We start from the raw sequence: 16,497 nt of genomic DNA, 5'->3' as shown, positions 1-16,497 counted from the left end.
TAAATTAATATAGTAAAGTCACTATTGCGGAGCAGGCATGTTTGCGGAACAGCTCGTCGAAATTAGTTAAAATCTACTTTATTTTGAAATGTTCTGCTAAACTACTGTAACGGTACTGCGCATGGTCCATTTCTCTACATTTCCAATATAAGGGTTTTCCTTTCACAGCAGAAAATTAATTTTGACTCCAGGTTAAAGTTGACAGGTGTGGAATCGTCCATTATTTTTCACGTACCAGGAGAACCGCATAGGCCATGGCTTAAGGCTTTTTAAAAGTGATAATGACACATCAGCTGCATGATACACATATTTTTCGGTTTATAAATGGATGAGAAAAAACTTCATTTCATAGCTATCTACCAGGAATTCAATTTTTAAAAAATTAGGAGGTGTTTATCCTGTTTTTACCTTTTTAAAGATAGTCACAATTGTGGAACACTTTAGATGTTATTTATTTGACCTGCGCATTTACTGTCATTTAGCTGAATATTTACATAGTGATTTAGATATCGGAATTTAAATATGATTTTGTATTAGTATACATAAATTTAAAAACATTTAGAGAATAATATTACATATAATATGTAATGTATGACATGGGCGTAGCCAGGATTTTTTTTCGGGGGGGGGGGGGGGGTGGTTTGGGGGGGATTTTTTTTCTCCCCCCCCCCCCACGCGAAATTTTTTTTGCATATGTATTTATATGTGTGTATGTGTATGTACATGATCTTTATTACATTCTGACCCTTCATTCTTTTGGAAGACGTTTATTGTGCCCTAGAATAGTGGAAAAATTGTAGATTCCCCGCCATTATTAGCAATGGGGACTGGGGGAGTGCTAGGAGCTCCCCCAGCGCGGGGCGAAGCCCCGCCGCCAAGCACTATTTCTGATATTAAAAGCCAACAAAATGCATATTCTGAAGTATATACACTGCATTTTTCTGCTATTAAAAAGTTTTATTTCAAAAACCTAATGTGCTATTCTTACTGACTTAGACCCTCCCGCGCCGATCTGCGCATTTGCCGTCAAGCTGTTTCCATAAAAATCTGTCACTGGTAATGTCTAAAGCCTCTTCCCACCTGCCATGAGTACCTCCATGAATGAGTGGCGTCAAGTTGTACTAGGATATCATTGCAACTCTTCTTATGCGTAATTCATTTTGTCGGAGAACATGTCCCGCAAACCTCATGCGTCGCTCTCTCACAATCTTACTAAGGGGTCGACTCCCAGTTCGGCATGGAATTTCCTTGATTTAGACCCGATCTCTATAACTGACTCCTAAAATCTGTCTTAGCCATCTTTGTTGAGCCACATTTAGTGTTTTTCAATTTCGGCAGATGACTATTCACTGCAGTTTATTAATGGAGCCATGCCACTGGTAAAAATGTGTAACCTTTCTTGAATGCGCTCTTGGAATTAGGTTACTGTAGTTTGCTTTAGATTTTATATCGAAAAGAGAAGTTTTATCGTCAAAATATCTGTTGGGGGTTTTCCACCTCAAAATGCTCTTTAGGGGGATCTTAAACTAAAAACCATCTGGAGGGGTTTTAAACTTTAAAAAAAAAGCCATCTGTAGAAGAGGGGTTTAAACTCAAAACCCCCGACTGGATTGGCTACGCTCAAATAATTTTAGTGTGTAATTTGCTTTTTTTTTATATTGAAGAGGTATTTTTAGCATTAAACCCCTCTGAATGTGGGTTTAAACTCAAAACCCCTTTCGGCAACGCTCATAGCATTTTGAGTGCGTAATTTGCTTTTTTTCTTACACTGAAGATGTATTTTTTAGCCTCAAACCCCCTGGCGGGGGGTTAAACTCAAAACCCCTTTGGCTACGCTCATAACATTTTGAGTGCGTAATTAGCTTTTTTTTATGTTGAAGAAGGGGTTTATCGTAAATTTTAGAGGGGGTTTTAGAACTAAAATCTTCCTTAACTGTGCTCTTGGAATTAGGGGATTTTCGTTTGCATTTTTTTGGTTTTGTTTTATAGAAGAGGAGGAGTTAACTGCAAAAACCCCAGGTAGGGGTTTAGAACTCAAAACCCCTGGTAGGGGGTTTTAAATTCAAAACCCCTGGTAGGGTTTTTTAAAACTCGAACCCCTATGGTAGGGGTTTTAAACTCGAACCCCCTGGTAGGGGTTTTTAAACTCGAACCCCCCTGGTAGGAGGTTTTAAACTCAAAACCCCCTGGTTGGGGGTTTTAAACTCAAACCCCTTTGGTTGTGCTGGGGCAAGTGATGGTTTAGTATTAAAATCTCACCTAAAATAAACAAAATCAAAGCAAAAAATCAGTCACTAAATTCCGATCCCCGAAGGGGGGGGATTTCATTTCGGGGGGGGGGGGGGGTTGAACCCCAAACCCCCCCCCCCCCGGCTACGCCCATGATGTATGATAACCAGACGTCCAGCAAAACGAAAAAATCATAATACCATATATAGGCCTATATCATAATATTAATATAACAAAAAAGAATTAAAGAATATTGGGATAAAAAAACTTGTAAGGAAAATATATCAGAGTAGTATGACGTCAATTACAATTAAAGAAGAGGTAAAGAATCAAAAAGTGATAATGTGTGTTTTTAGCTTTAATAAAAATAAAATTAATGTAAAGGATAAGGAGTTCAAGTATTAGAGTAATAAAATATATATAGGCTTTGTTCCGACATTTTTACCGTGTTCCGCAATTGTGACTTCTTTAAAAATCCTGTTCCGTATTGTGACTAACCATATCTCAGTCGAATTGAATGTAAAATTTAAATATCTGTTGAAAAACTAAACAATGCGTCTATTTTTATCGGAAAATGGATGGGCAATGCCTAGATACTTTTAGTTTTTCCATAGGTCTAACCATTACGGAGCAAAAAATTGAAAACTAAAAGTAGCTGCAAACTGTTCCGCAATAGTAACTCTACTCTATATTTGATTGACAAATAGTGTCAACGGGTGTCTTTTTTTTCAACATTTATGGATTAAAAATTTATCACAAAGACTAAACCTAGATCTAGGTCTATCAGTACGTTGACTTTGTTGACATTTTAAAAATATTTTTTCCCACAGAGATCAAAGTTTTTTTTAAAGTTAGTTTCACATTTTAAACTTTGTTGCCACGAATAAAACCGCATGATATACAGCGAATTCCAGGTATCTTGTTACCTTTACTAATAATATATCTAAATGGCGAGTATTTTATGGCTACACTAATTAACCTTGAAGCAAAATTTACAGAATCGAGTATAACAGATCCAAAAGTTATTCTTAATAATGCAAGAATAGTCCATTATTCGGGTTTGGCGTCTATAATTTCAGAATTAAACTTCACACTCGAGTTATTACCCCTCTATTCATCTTTCCTCAATCCAAAGGAAACTCTATTTTTATTTCCATCTAATCCTTTTGCTTTAAGAACAAAACATAAACAACAAACAATAACGTAATATCATATAATATTAGCACATCCGTCCTTTTGAAGTTATTATCACACCCTTCCTTTTAAAGTTCTTAAGAGTGATATCTACCATTTGCGGGGCCCTATGCAAAACGGATCGCGCGGGGCCTAGTCTGGGTAGGGATTAGCATAATGTCAATATTATTTTTTTTTGAATTAGAAAATAGGCCTACTTTCGTCTTTGCAATACATTTTTATCAAATGAAAGCTCGCAATGCCACTTTTATTTATTGGCACCCCAAAATGTCAATTTCGTCTATTCTTCAGGAGATTTGAATAAATTCAAAAAAAGTTCAGGACTTTATCGTATATTTTGCCTTTTCATGAGATTTCCTGGAGGCCCTGGAAAATCAGGAGGTCACGAAAACCCTGTTATTTTATATACGTTATAATGGTTTAATTTAATAATGTACACTTAGAATTAGCGCGTGTCCTATGAAAGCGCGGGGCCCACTGCGACCGCATAGGCTGCAGTGGCCTAATGCCGGCCATGTCTACTAGGAACTTTAACAATTCGTCCACTTCTGGTTGTCTTGACTGGCACATGTTCTCTAGACGTTGGTCTATAACTGTATGTTTCGTTTGTTCCAACAGTTTGCAGTTCATTGTCTCCATCGGTATCATAGTACCCAGAGATGTCTTCATCGAAACTCTTATTCAAAAAGCGTTGATTTCTTCTGTATGTTTTTCCGTTTGTCTTTATGATGTAAGATCTGGGTGCTGAATGTTTTTTATGACAACTGCTTTCTGCCATGTTTGACCTAGACGAACTCTCCGACAGAATAATCTTTAGGTAGTCTTGCTTTTGCATTGTATTTCACTTTGCTTTTCATCTGTCGTTCGTTGAGTAATGTCTCTGCATTTTCAGCTACCGATGGTTTCAATAGTTTGGGATCAGTTCGAATGATTCCCTGAGTCTTCTACTCGTCACCAGTTGTGATGGTGAATACGGCAGTCCACTTATCGGAGTATTTCTATACTCGAGCATAACGAGATATGGATCTTTCCCACTTTTGTATGCTCTGAATCCTTTTGCTTGCGCACAAAACATAAACAACCAACAATGACGTATTACCATATAATATTAGGACAGAATCTTCTTCATGCAGTGGAAAATTAAGAATTTTTTGCCTATCTTGAATTCTGGTCAAAGCTCTTGCTCCCAATTAATATAGTTCGGAAGAAACTACAAAAGTCTGGACTGCATATATGGAAAGCTGCTAAAGAAATTAGTACCCTTTCATGCTTTCTGCAAAATGATGAGAAACTGACAAAAACCCAATCCATCAAAAAAGCAAAAGCAAAAAAAGTGAATACTATGGATTCCCTGTAATCCCTGTGGGAAGCGTGGTCGAGAGGCTAAGTGCGCTTGAACTTGGCTTGTCTTGGCTACCTAGAAGGGGACTCGAGGTTCGACACCCGACTCGGCCAGAGTTGCGTTTACTGAGCGCCTAAAGGCAGAACGGAAAACCAACTCCTAGATTGGACCAAAGCGCTCTGAGCATGCTATAAGCATGAAAGTAACGCTATAATAATAATAATCAAAACAACCAGAAGAAAGAAAAGACTTGATGGGAAGTTGAGTTCTAATGTAGGACTGTCAATAGAACTGCAATTCAAACGTGTTGCGACAGAAGTGCTGGACAGATTTCATATGGAGATGAAGGGCAGATTTCAAAGGCTGGAAAGAAAATGGATACCTTTGGGTTTCTTCTTGAACCAAGACACCTGTTAGGTGAAGACCCGCTTATGACAAACTGTGCTACTTTTCCTGTTTGTATGATGAAATAAATGGAAAATCGCTTTTTCAATGATGTCATTGATGCACGAGCACTTTTCATCAACAAACCAGTAATACAATCACCAATAGACATATTGAGGAAACAGGCTTCATATGGGAATTACGTGTGCTCAAACTTTGCAACCTCCTCCGAATACTGCTAACTCAGGCCACTTCCATTACGTCATGTGAGAGATCATTCTCAAAGATCAAGTTCATCAAAAGCTATCTCAGGAGCACAATGACACAAGAAAGGCTTATCATGGCTTTAATGTCAGTGAAGTCACAAATACTAGAAAGTATCGATGTAGTTGATGTTATAGATGTCTTTGCTGCACAGAATGCACGACGTGAAGCGATATCAATTGAGATTTGTCACTTGTGCATTATTTAACTAATAAACAAAGCTTTTATTCACTAAAAGAGTCTTGATTACTTTTTGTTAAGTTTACTGATATACTGAACCAATTTGATTTGGGGCTTATATATTTTTGCGTACATTATTCCATGTCATATGTCGAAGGTCAAAATGCAAGGGGCCCCCAAAGAGGTCAATCCCCCCGGGCCCCCAAATCCCTAGTTACGCCCCTGAAACCCATTTGGGCAGCTGTTTGAGATAAACATCCAAAAAAAAAAAGCTAAAAAGATTCTAGAAATAAAAATCACCCTTTGGGTCAGGATTTTGTGATTTTACCATCACAAAAGAAATACAAGACACCGATAGCAAAGACAAACAGACACAAAAACTCTTTTGTTCCCCTGGCAATCAAATCATTAAATACAAACAAACTATGTAAACTTTTCACATGTATATTATGAGTGAGTCTGGTGTGAATGTACATTTTGTTTTTTTAGCGGCCCTCAAAAGGACAAAAGACGCTAGTCCGTCCGTCCCGTTTAGATCTCAAAACTAGAAGAGAAAATGAAAATCGGATCATTCAAAGTTCTGATGCAACGGCTACTTTTTTCTTTTCCGAAAGTGAACCATCTAATTTTTAAAATTATATGTGTAAGCAGATTTTTCAAAAAAATTAAACCACTTTTCAATGAAAAAAAACTTCAGGGGAGATAACTTTTTTTTTAAAGGTCATGGACTTCTTCATTAATAAATCAAGCTTCATTCATAGATTCGGGCATTGGTACAAAACAATATGCATCACAATGGTAAAATTGTCAATGGATCATTATAAAATATATTTTCCATTTATTAACCAACAAAACTTGAGAAAGATGGGGGGAAAAAAGTTGGCTTTTAAAATTAGGATAAAGTTTAGATCTATTTGAGAAAAGCTGTCAGTAAATCATCAAAGGCAAAGACACTTTCCCTACTAGTTCATCGTTCACAAAAAAATAGAACAATCTCTTCATTGTGACTGGAACGTGTCTCACAGAGTCAATGGACATTTGATTTCTCTCGGTCCATCAGGCCGCGACTGCTCGTTACTTCAAAAATAGTTTCTTCAAAGCAAAGTTCTCTCATCCTGACGCGGTTTGAGTCGCAGGTTTCACGTCATGATCATTGAACAGGTGGTTATGAAAAAGAAAAGACAAGTTGTTAACTTTCTGTCCAGTAAAGGATTTTACGGTACTTGTCCTGACTGAACATCTTACACGGGTGACCCGACAAAATAGCGCCGACAAAATAGCACGAAATTTCCCGATAAAATAGCGCTAGACAAAATAGCGCGGACTTATATATGATGTGTAATTATTACTAATTTAATGTCCTGATATATGATGTGTAATTATTACTAATTTAATGTCCTGATATATGATGTGTAAGTATTACTAATTTAATGTCCTGATATATGATGTGTAATTATTACTAATTTAATGTCCTGATATATGATGTGTAAGTATTACTAATTTAATGTCATGATATATGATGTGTAAGTATTACTAATTTAATGTCCTGATATATGATGTGTAAGTATTACTAATTTAATGTCCTGATATATGATGTGTAAGTATTACTAATCTAATGTCCTGGACAACATTTCAATTAATGTCTCTATCTTTTTCAATATTAATAGATCTGAAAGCATGCCATATTTGCAGAGAACGAGAGTACTTTAAATTTCATATCATTCTCCTTTGTCACCAATGTTGAAAATGCATAACTTGCTAGGACCTTTGAAGTAGCCAACATCATGGTGACATTTTGTCACAAAAAGGCAATGAAATAGCAGCATACGTAGGCTACAGGTACAGACAAGATAGATACAAGATAGGCCAGATGTTTTAGGGAATTGGTATGACTATTGGGAGGACAACTTTATTGGTCGCCAGAGATAGTTTGTATGTGTGTATAAATCTGACAAGTATCTTTGCCTGTTTTCAAAGTACAGTTTTGGAATGTAAATAAATGATATTTTGAGATTATTCATTTTAGCTTATAATATTTTTTGCTTACTGTTTGCATATTTATGTTTTAAGATATCTAAATTGTTTCCTGCAAAATCACTGAAAAATAATGATAACATTAAAACAAAAACAAAATATTGGTTCTATTCATATTTTACGATATCTCAAGAATTTCTTATAAAATCACTGAAATATATTTTTCAGCACTATTTTGTCGGCGCTATTTAGTTCGCGCTATTTCGGCGCTATTTTGTTTGCGCTATTTTGTCGGCTCTATTTTGTCCGCGCTTTTTTGTCGGGATACCTCTTACAAGTCAATAACCCATTCCTTCAGGTACCCTACATTTGACAATACATTATATTTTTTTTTACTGAGTCTATTATTTAAACCCGAAGATATGAAGGATTAAATTCTATTGCTAAATAATTTGCCATTGCAGTATACGTCAGAGTCAAAGCCGGATATTCGCTTTTTTTTTTCTGGAGGGAGGTCAATGTTTGTCTGGCAGAAGACGCCACATCGAAAAGGAGGATATTCCTGATTTAGCCAGACGTACGGCATATAATCATAAACCTGCCTTCTGATAAATATAAAAAGTTAAGGCTTGGGTTTAGAAGGTAAAATAAGAGTAATAAGAAGTATAAGACATTCAAATGCAAGGATTAAAAAAAAAAAATTCATTTACTTTAGCACATTGGAATGATGGAAAACTTTTAGTTTGCAGTAACAAAATAATTTTTTATCTCTCCTGCCTCAGTCCAGTTTTTAGAAACTAGACCAGGGGTTCTCAACCTGTGGATCGCGACCCCCTTAGGGGTCGATTGACGATTAGCCAGGGGTCGCCTAAGACCATCGAAAATATGGATTGTTTTTGTCTATTCTTCTATTGCTGTGTGGATGGGGGTCGCCGAAGAGTGAGATTGTAAAAAGGGGGTCGTTGAGCTTAAAAGGTTGAGAACCGCTGAACTAGACCATTGCCTCTGCAGACCGGTAGGTCATCTACAGCGTTAGGAAGTCAGATTATCAAATAGCTAACAAATTGTGTCGTAGCACAAAAAAAAAGGTGGTCACCAAGTCAACCGAGCCTCTAAACTGATAGGTTTTGGTTTGTCCTCTCTGTTTCAATTAAAAATAACATGTATGTTTGTGGTGTTGCCGCCATTCCATTGCCCTAGACTGTATTCGTCAGCCAAATGACACAGTTTTACCCGTCGAAACCTAAATTTAGAATCGAACAAAAGGCTGTCACGATTCGCTCGAAGTCAATACACAAGAAAAAGAAAAACAAGATCAAATCAAGGATCAGAAAAGATGCTGGTTACAGGGAAGCGATTGATCTATTTCTGTCTCTGTCTATTTTTAATCTTCTCTGGCGTGAGCTATTTATGTCAAGAACTTGTACGCAGTAGGACACGGGTGGTAGAGTCATAACTATTTTCACGGTTGTTGTGATAACAATTCAAAATTACATCTGACTTTTTTTTTTCATTGCTTATATCAACTCACTTTGTCTGTCTTGTAAAAAGTGTGTACACGTTATTTCTCCCAAACCCATTCTCGGATCAAGCTGAAACTTCGTACAATTATTCATTGACATAGACGAGACATGAATCAATAAAAAAAAGTATTCAATTAGACAATTAATGAGGTTGCGTGTCAATGTGTTATGCGCCAGGAGGCCCATTGACTCCGACTTCAGCCTGCTTTTCTTTCTGGGTGTGCTCCCATAGCCTTTGATCATCCAAGATCATCTGCAAGGCAGCAGGTGTTTATTTTCCGAGTTTTCTCTCCTGGATGAACTGCTATCCCTAGCTAACGAGCTTCATCTACCCGGGTTTAGAGTTAGAGCGCCCTATACTCGCTTTTTGCAATCATTCCCCTGTATTTCTGAGATGTTTTTAGTAAATATTCTAACCACTGGAATACTTCACCTCATCCTCCATGACTGCAAACCAGTTGGTCCACGGCTGTTTATTTGGTATTCACAGCTAACCCATATACATAAGGGTCCTTCCCCTATCCGCCACCTGGGGACGCGCTTGGTAGAAGGTGGTAGCTCCCCCAAGAAAACTATATGGAGAACTCCATGATTTGGAAACCACTGCGCAGTTCATCTCATATAATGGTCTAGTCATATGCAACATAAAAATGAGGACGAAGAAAAAGAAGACAATTTCTGGTAATTTATTATTTTGTTTAATAGCAACAAGGAAAACAAATGCTTCAGTATTCACAGATATGGCTCAATTTGTTGGGTTTAATCTCCTTACATAATTGTTAACGCTATTTCACCCTCACGCATTCTCCAAGTGAATACTTTAAACAATTATTTATTGTACCTAACAAAACATGAATCAATAAACAAAATTAATTAAATAGTCAATTAATGATTGGTAATTAATTGTTGTGTATGGTATTGAACAAGGGAAATAACGCGTACATTATTGGTAGATATAGTTGTCAAAACGGATTGCTTCCCCTTTAAAACCTTTAATTATGTTCAAATAAAAACAGATCATCCCGACTAACGTGCTGTAGAATATTGCATTGCAAGCCTATAATAATACGTGCATGTTCGGACAGGAACTATAGATTAGTCTATTCTAGTTAATTACAATAATAGCATATCCTTATAATTGTCGGTGGAATCATTACTTACTAAGTTGCTACTCATCATATGTTAATTGATTTGAAGGTGTAAAAATTGGCTAAAATTTAGCTACTCAGAATTCAAAAGGTTACACTTTCATGGTCAGCCATCAATTCCTAGGCTAGTCTATTACAACATTAACTTATCGTTCCAATGTACTTCAGTCACCAGAGGCAGCACTAATTCTTCAGTTACTATTTAGATTTTCATTGATTTGATGGTGCAAAAAATGACAAGTATTTGGTTACTCAGAATCCACGGGTTGCATGTGCACCACCTTGCACCAACCTGCGGGCGCTCATGCCCCTTGAGGACACTTTGAAAAAAAAAATACATATGCGTAATTAGGATTTTTTTTTTCGAAAAAAAAATAAAGGGTGGAATTAAGGCGGAGAAAAAATGTTCCATTTTTGTTTATCTTTTCATCCATTAATTATTATGAGCAAAAGTAATCCATTTTACTAAAGTGATCAGCTTCCAAAAGGAGGAATGCAGTGATACAGTTATGACTTAAAGTGACGCACTATAAATATTTCATTACAAAATCTAATTGAAGAAAAAGCAACAAAAAAAATTTAAAAAAATTCAGCCTAATTAGAATAGACGAATACTAAATATAATCATGAATGATTTTTAGATCTTTCGTTGCAGTTGCACTAACCGCATGGCCACCTTTTAACGGGGCCCGAGTTCGGATCCCGACTCAAGCATCTAAAGTCTGAAAGCAGCATGTAAACCTTTTTGCAGACTCCTCCCTCTTTCCATTTATCCCCAAAAAGAATTGGAGCATAACGCACGACAACAACAACAACAACAACAACAAACAACTAATTGAACACTTGTTTATTGGAGGCCAAAACGGCTTGGCTATTTAATGCAGGAGGTGCCACTTCCTTCTTAAATTGGCCAGAACGTACAACATGTCAGAAAGGGAGCACATCTATTTATATCAGTTCTTTATACTATTAGTAGATCTAATTATACAAATATAATATGATCATTTAGGCTTACTGTACCAAATGAGAACCTTTCTAAGGATGAAAAATGTCTTTAATTATCCGATGCTTTGCATGAGATCCTGTTCAGTGGTTCTCGTTTCAATAAGCCTACCTGTACCAGAATGTGTGTCATGTAACGTAAGATAAGTAAGTCGTGTCTGAATCACTGGAGGCGGTCTGGAGGTCATTAAAAGCGCCAACAAATTCTAGCCGTCTGGGAATATTTGTATTGATCGAGAGTGCCGTGGACTGTTTCTACCGATCAATCAATTCATCAATCAGTATTATATACGAGCGCACAAAGTACATCAGTTCTCGCGTGTAATTGTCCTAGAGATATAGTTTTACACCTAATGTATTCACTTTTTTTAAAAACCTAAACTCCCTTTTCAGAACTATCACCCAACACTAATTTATTATTGATTTTCATGTTGTCGTTAATTTCCTTAATTACGCCATGCACTTTTAATACAAAAGAATAGTGTTGTGAGTCGTGATCCCCCCAAAGCCATTTATATATTGGTCGAAAGAGGTAAGAAAGGACGAGAGTGTCAGTAACTGAGGCACATCCTTTGCTTGAGTTAGAATGTGGGCATTGTAAGGACACAATAGCAAGACGCGCTGAAGTTGGGGTCTAATCGGGTATTTCCTGACGCGACAGATCCTTGAAAAAGTGAGAACGGAAATAGAGAGAAAAGTATGAACGGACGAACGGCTTGTAGTATAGAGACCACGAAGACTGTGCTCTTATTTTGTAATACATTGTTGTTCAAGTGAATAGCTGAATTTCTTCACTGTATATATATTGTTTTCTTGTTTCTGTTGGAGGTTGTTTTTTATATTAAAGAACTCGCGTATAACATCCACACTCAACTATAACATTGATCAACCATCAACAGCATCACAATATCCACACTCAACTATAACATTGATCAACCATCAACAACATCACAATATCCACACTGGCTTCTTTTTTTTATTATGTAGGGTGGTAGTTCAGACTTGTATTGGCACCGCGCAAACTAATCTAGATCGATCGAATCAAAATGGTCTTGCTATTTCATTTTAACCATCGAAAGGCAAAATGTTGACATTGTGTATATCCGATTTCATATTATGCAGCTTGCAAAATTCAGATGTGTCGACTACTTTTTGGTGAAAAATTTTCTGCGTATACACAAATCTATTCTGATTCAACTTGTCTGCTCAGAGCTCCTCAAAATGTGTACAATTTTCTTTTATATTCCCGGACATAATGTCAAGATCGTGTGCTGGTCAATACACAGTGAACAATAAAGAGAAATAAACTCTGCCTTGACTCAGTGAGAGCTATTCTTCTAAAAAAGTACGATTTGAAGAAAATGTCCTGCATGCAGTTCCACTCGAATGTTAGCGCGAATGATGAACTACTGTGAAAAGCCATTTCTTCTGAGAAATATGAGATGTAATGTAAGGTCTATGTAAAAAGTCTGTATTACATCTTATGATTGACTGAATGTCCAGTAAATAGAAAAAAAAAAGTAATTTTAGGTCTATGTAATAAGTCTGTATTACACCCTATGATTGACTGAATGTCCAATAAATAGAAGTCCATTTTGTACAGCTTACTGCATGTCGAGTTTGGTCCCCCGGATTGGTTCCGCCTTTTTGTTCTTCTTTGTGGGTGTCTGGTAACCCTTTTGGAAGGACTCAACCCCCTGTCACCTCAGCGTGGCACCTCCGTGGAAACATTTAGTAGTGGAACTAGATAGGCTAAGAATGGGACGCGAACAAGCCCCCTCCGGGATACCTTGGGTGAGCTTTTTTTTTTATCTGTCTCGGGGTGGTGACGGAACAAACAGCCCGTTGACACAAGTCCAAAAAGTCCGTCAGGCCGTTCCACAAAGGTGCCGACATCAGTGTCCCGTGAGTTGGAGTGGAGGTCCCTGCACGGAACAGTAACGGTTACAGTACAGGAATATGAGGCAAACCCCCCTTGGTTAGTGCTGCCCTCGGCCACTTATAGCAAGTGGGAACCAGGAACGAAGCGCGGTGCACTGTGTACGCGGTACGGTCCTCTTACTCGGTCCATGGCCGTCACTGCTGGGAGCACTCAGACAGGACTTTGGCGAAGAACTCCCGTTCCAAGCCTGTTCGTTGGGTAAAAGCCTTTCAAACGATAAACGGGATAATTGCGCCTTCAACGCCGATTCCCTACTGGACTTTGTTGCGTACTTAACTGTCGCAATAATTATAATAACCATATTGAAATAATTTGGCCATAAGGCCTTTTCCCATGAACTACTGGTGTCGTATCCTAGCAATATACTCTATGTGTTACTAGCTCTTCCCTTTCTTTTCCTGGTTGGAAATGTCTTTTGTAGAAACGCGTTTACTCAATTTTATCAGAGTGTTATATAGGCCAACCTGTACTTAGCAAAACAATATCCTAAGGAAAGTCTTCCTATCGAAAATGGTGGGGGAGTGTTATAACATGTATCTCTAGGCCAGCACTAGCAGAGCGTCATTGATTTCTCATCAGCCTTCTCGTCTGGATATGCTAGAGTGCATTTGCATGTGGATGTGTACATGTGTGTGTGTGTGTATATAGATAGCAGTCACTTGCATACTTTGGACTATTGATTATCTTTGTTAAATTTCTCCCAGCAAAAGCAAAACCACCATCTATAAAATTTAAATTAATTTTTCCAAACTAAGCAGTAACGGTAATCCTGTGGGATATCTTTCAATAATACGTTAGTCTTGATATCCATCCTTAGTTGTGCTCAATGGACTGAAAAGTCTTCACTTTCCAGAGACTTAAATGGACGCCAACATTGAAACTAGTCACGAGAAGCTGGAAATGATAACGTTGGCTGAGGCGATGTGGCTGCCTACCAATTGACCCAGACTGTTATTGTATGCTAGTCTCTCTTGGCCAGGATTAAGTTGAAACTGGTGAAAGAAATAGCCAAGGGCTACAACTGCCAGATTGGACTCGAAGTGGGGACGTGAGTACAGTGCACCCAAAGGACATTGTGACATTCAATTAGAAAGAATCAAACACGCGAGGGGGGAGGGGACGGTGAGACATTGAAAGAAAAAACAGATCACGAATTCAACTTAAATGTCCAAGGACAGAGCGTATGTTATGTCATTATTTCAGGTCCACTGTGTCTCTCAGAACGAATCCATTAAACAAATAAACTAGAGTTTTTGTTTGTTACTTATCGCACTTTCAATGCCCCCCCCCACTACAATTAATGTAACATTTATAAAGTATTTGTTTGTCATGTGGACCCAATTCTCTAGTGCGTGATGATGACTACAAAATTGCTTTCTTCTAGCCCGAATGACGACGGATCTAGTGAAGAAAATTGTTTCGTAAAAATGCTGGGACGAAAGAAAACATTTTTGTACTTCCGTGTAAGAGCAAGTTATCTCCCCACACACATGGTCTTTTCATGGTCTTATTGCTGAGTATATTTGTTCAACTTATTGACCAGTGGTCTTCAACATTTTTTGGCCTACCGTCCCATTTTCGTATTTTTTTCTTTTCAAAAATCCACCTGCGCCTTCTCATAGAAAAATTCTAATTAAGAAACGTAAGAAAGATGGCTGCTTGGACGTGCGGTTTGCGCACTGGGCTGTCGTTTGGATTTATCTATTGTCCCGGATTAAAACCCTGCCCGCACCTATCCCCTTCGTCCTGCGGGAGGTTTGGACTAGGAAGTAAACTATCTTCAGCTCTGAAGGAACATCCGAAACATTTTAAAAAACAAAACATAAAAAATTTGAAAAGGCTACTATTTTATTTATTAATTTTCACGCTATCAATAACTAAAAAAAAACAATAACAGATCGTTAATTGTAGAACTATTATACAACAATTATCTGAATAACTTACACAGTGATTTCATACGAAAATTACATCGTCATGAGTCAGTCATGACTTTCTTTCAAATGTTTCATTATCAATATCATCATCAAACTCTATTTGGATGAGGGCTTGAGAGGCTCAAATCCTAAAACCCTGCTGTTTTGAGTAGTACATTGGCCTACATGTCTGCATACAGGTCGAGAATCTGGTTTTACAAACCTGTCGAGGCGGAATCCTGAGAAGAGTCCCTTAGAAATGTATGACTTGAAGACGAAGGTATTTTCCTTGCTACAACAAATCTATTTCTTTGCTTACGTACTTAGGTAGCCAAGTCAAGCCAAGTTCAAACCCTCTTAGCCTCTCGACCACGCTTCCCACATAAATTATATTTGAATGTCAGCTTTAGCGTTTTTTTAAATTAATATTTACATATTAATATATTAACATGTGCAGATAAAATAAACTATGTGCTAAAAAGCCTATTACCTAGTTTGTTTATCAAATGATAAACATTTACGCGCGCAAGAACTTAAGACAACAAATACTTCGCCACCCCTCCGATTACAGTAACAGTAAGAATTTAAACATAAAAAAAGAAGAGATTCCCAAACTCAATTTCTAACGTTGTTTCTGTTCTCAAATTAGAATCAAGCTGTCATTTTCTTCATCAAATTTTTTGTTTTTGTTTGATTTCAGTTCAGCTCGAGTTTCTTCTTTCATCTCTGTGGCCCACATTGACGCCCACTACCGTCCCCTTTTGGCTACCAGCGTCCCCGTTGTAGACCACTGTTATAGACCATTAGATATCAAAGACTATATACTGTGTATTGCATATTAGGCATAAAGTAGCCTAATTAGCTTCCAATTATCCAACTTTAAAAATATATTGTTTATTCTAAAGCCTACATGCAGTTGTGAACAATGGATGAAAGTTTCCCCAGAACAACGACAGGATCTCAATGTGAACAAAATATCAGCGTCATAAGAAGTTTGATAAAACATAGATTCATTCAGTAACCTTGAAACCAAACATTGAATCCACATCAACGCTATTTATTCTTTCACTTTTTTCTCTGTGTGTTGCGTGTTTAAGAAGCGTAGTTCTTTGTTTAGATGTAGGCTTTGACTGTATGCAAACTGCATTGTTTATTATAATTTGAATCAAACAAACTAGTAACCAAAACTCTGAAACTGAGAGTTACTAAAAAACAAGTATATTTTAGACCTTTTTTCAAACTAACAATATTAATCTGTGAAAAAGAGTGACCATGTGGTTAAACAATAAAATGTATAATATATAATTTATAAAAATAAGTCTTTTGTAAGAGAAATAACTGCAAAATTCATGCCCAATATATCTTAATATTGTGAGGTTTATGTCAACTTTTTATGTAAAAC

The sequence above is a fragment of the Biomphalaria glabrata genome, chromosome 7, assembly GCF_947242115.1.
Source record: "Biomphalaria glabrata chromosome 7, xgBioGlab47.1, whole genome shotgun sequence".
NCBI lineage: Eukaryota > Metazoa > Mollusca > Gastropoda > Planorbidae > Biomphalaria > Biomphalaria glabrata.
Note: the sequence above shows the minus strand (reverse complement) of the source record.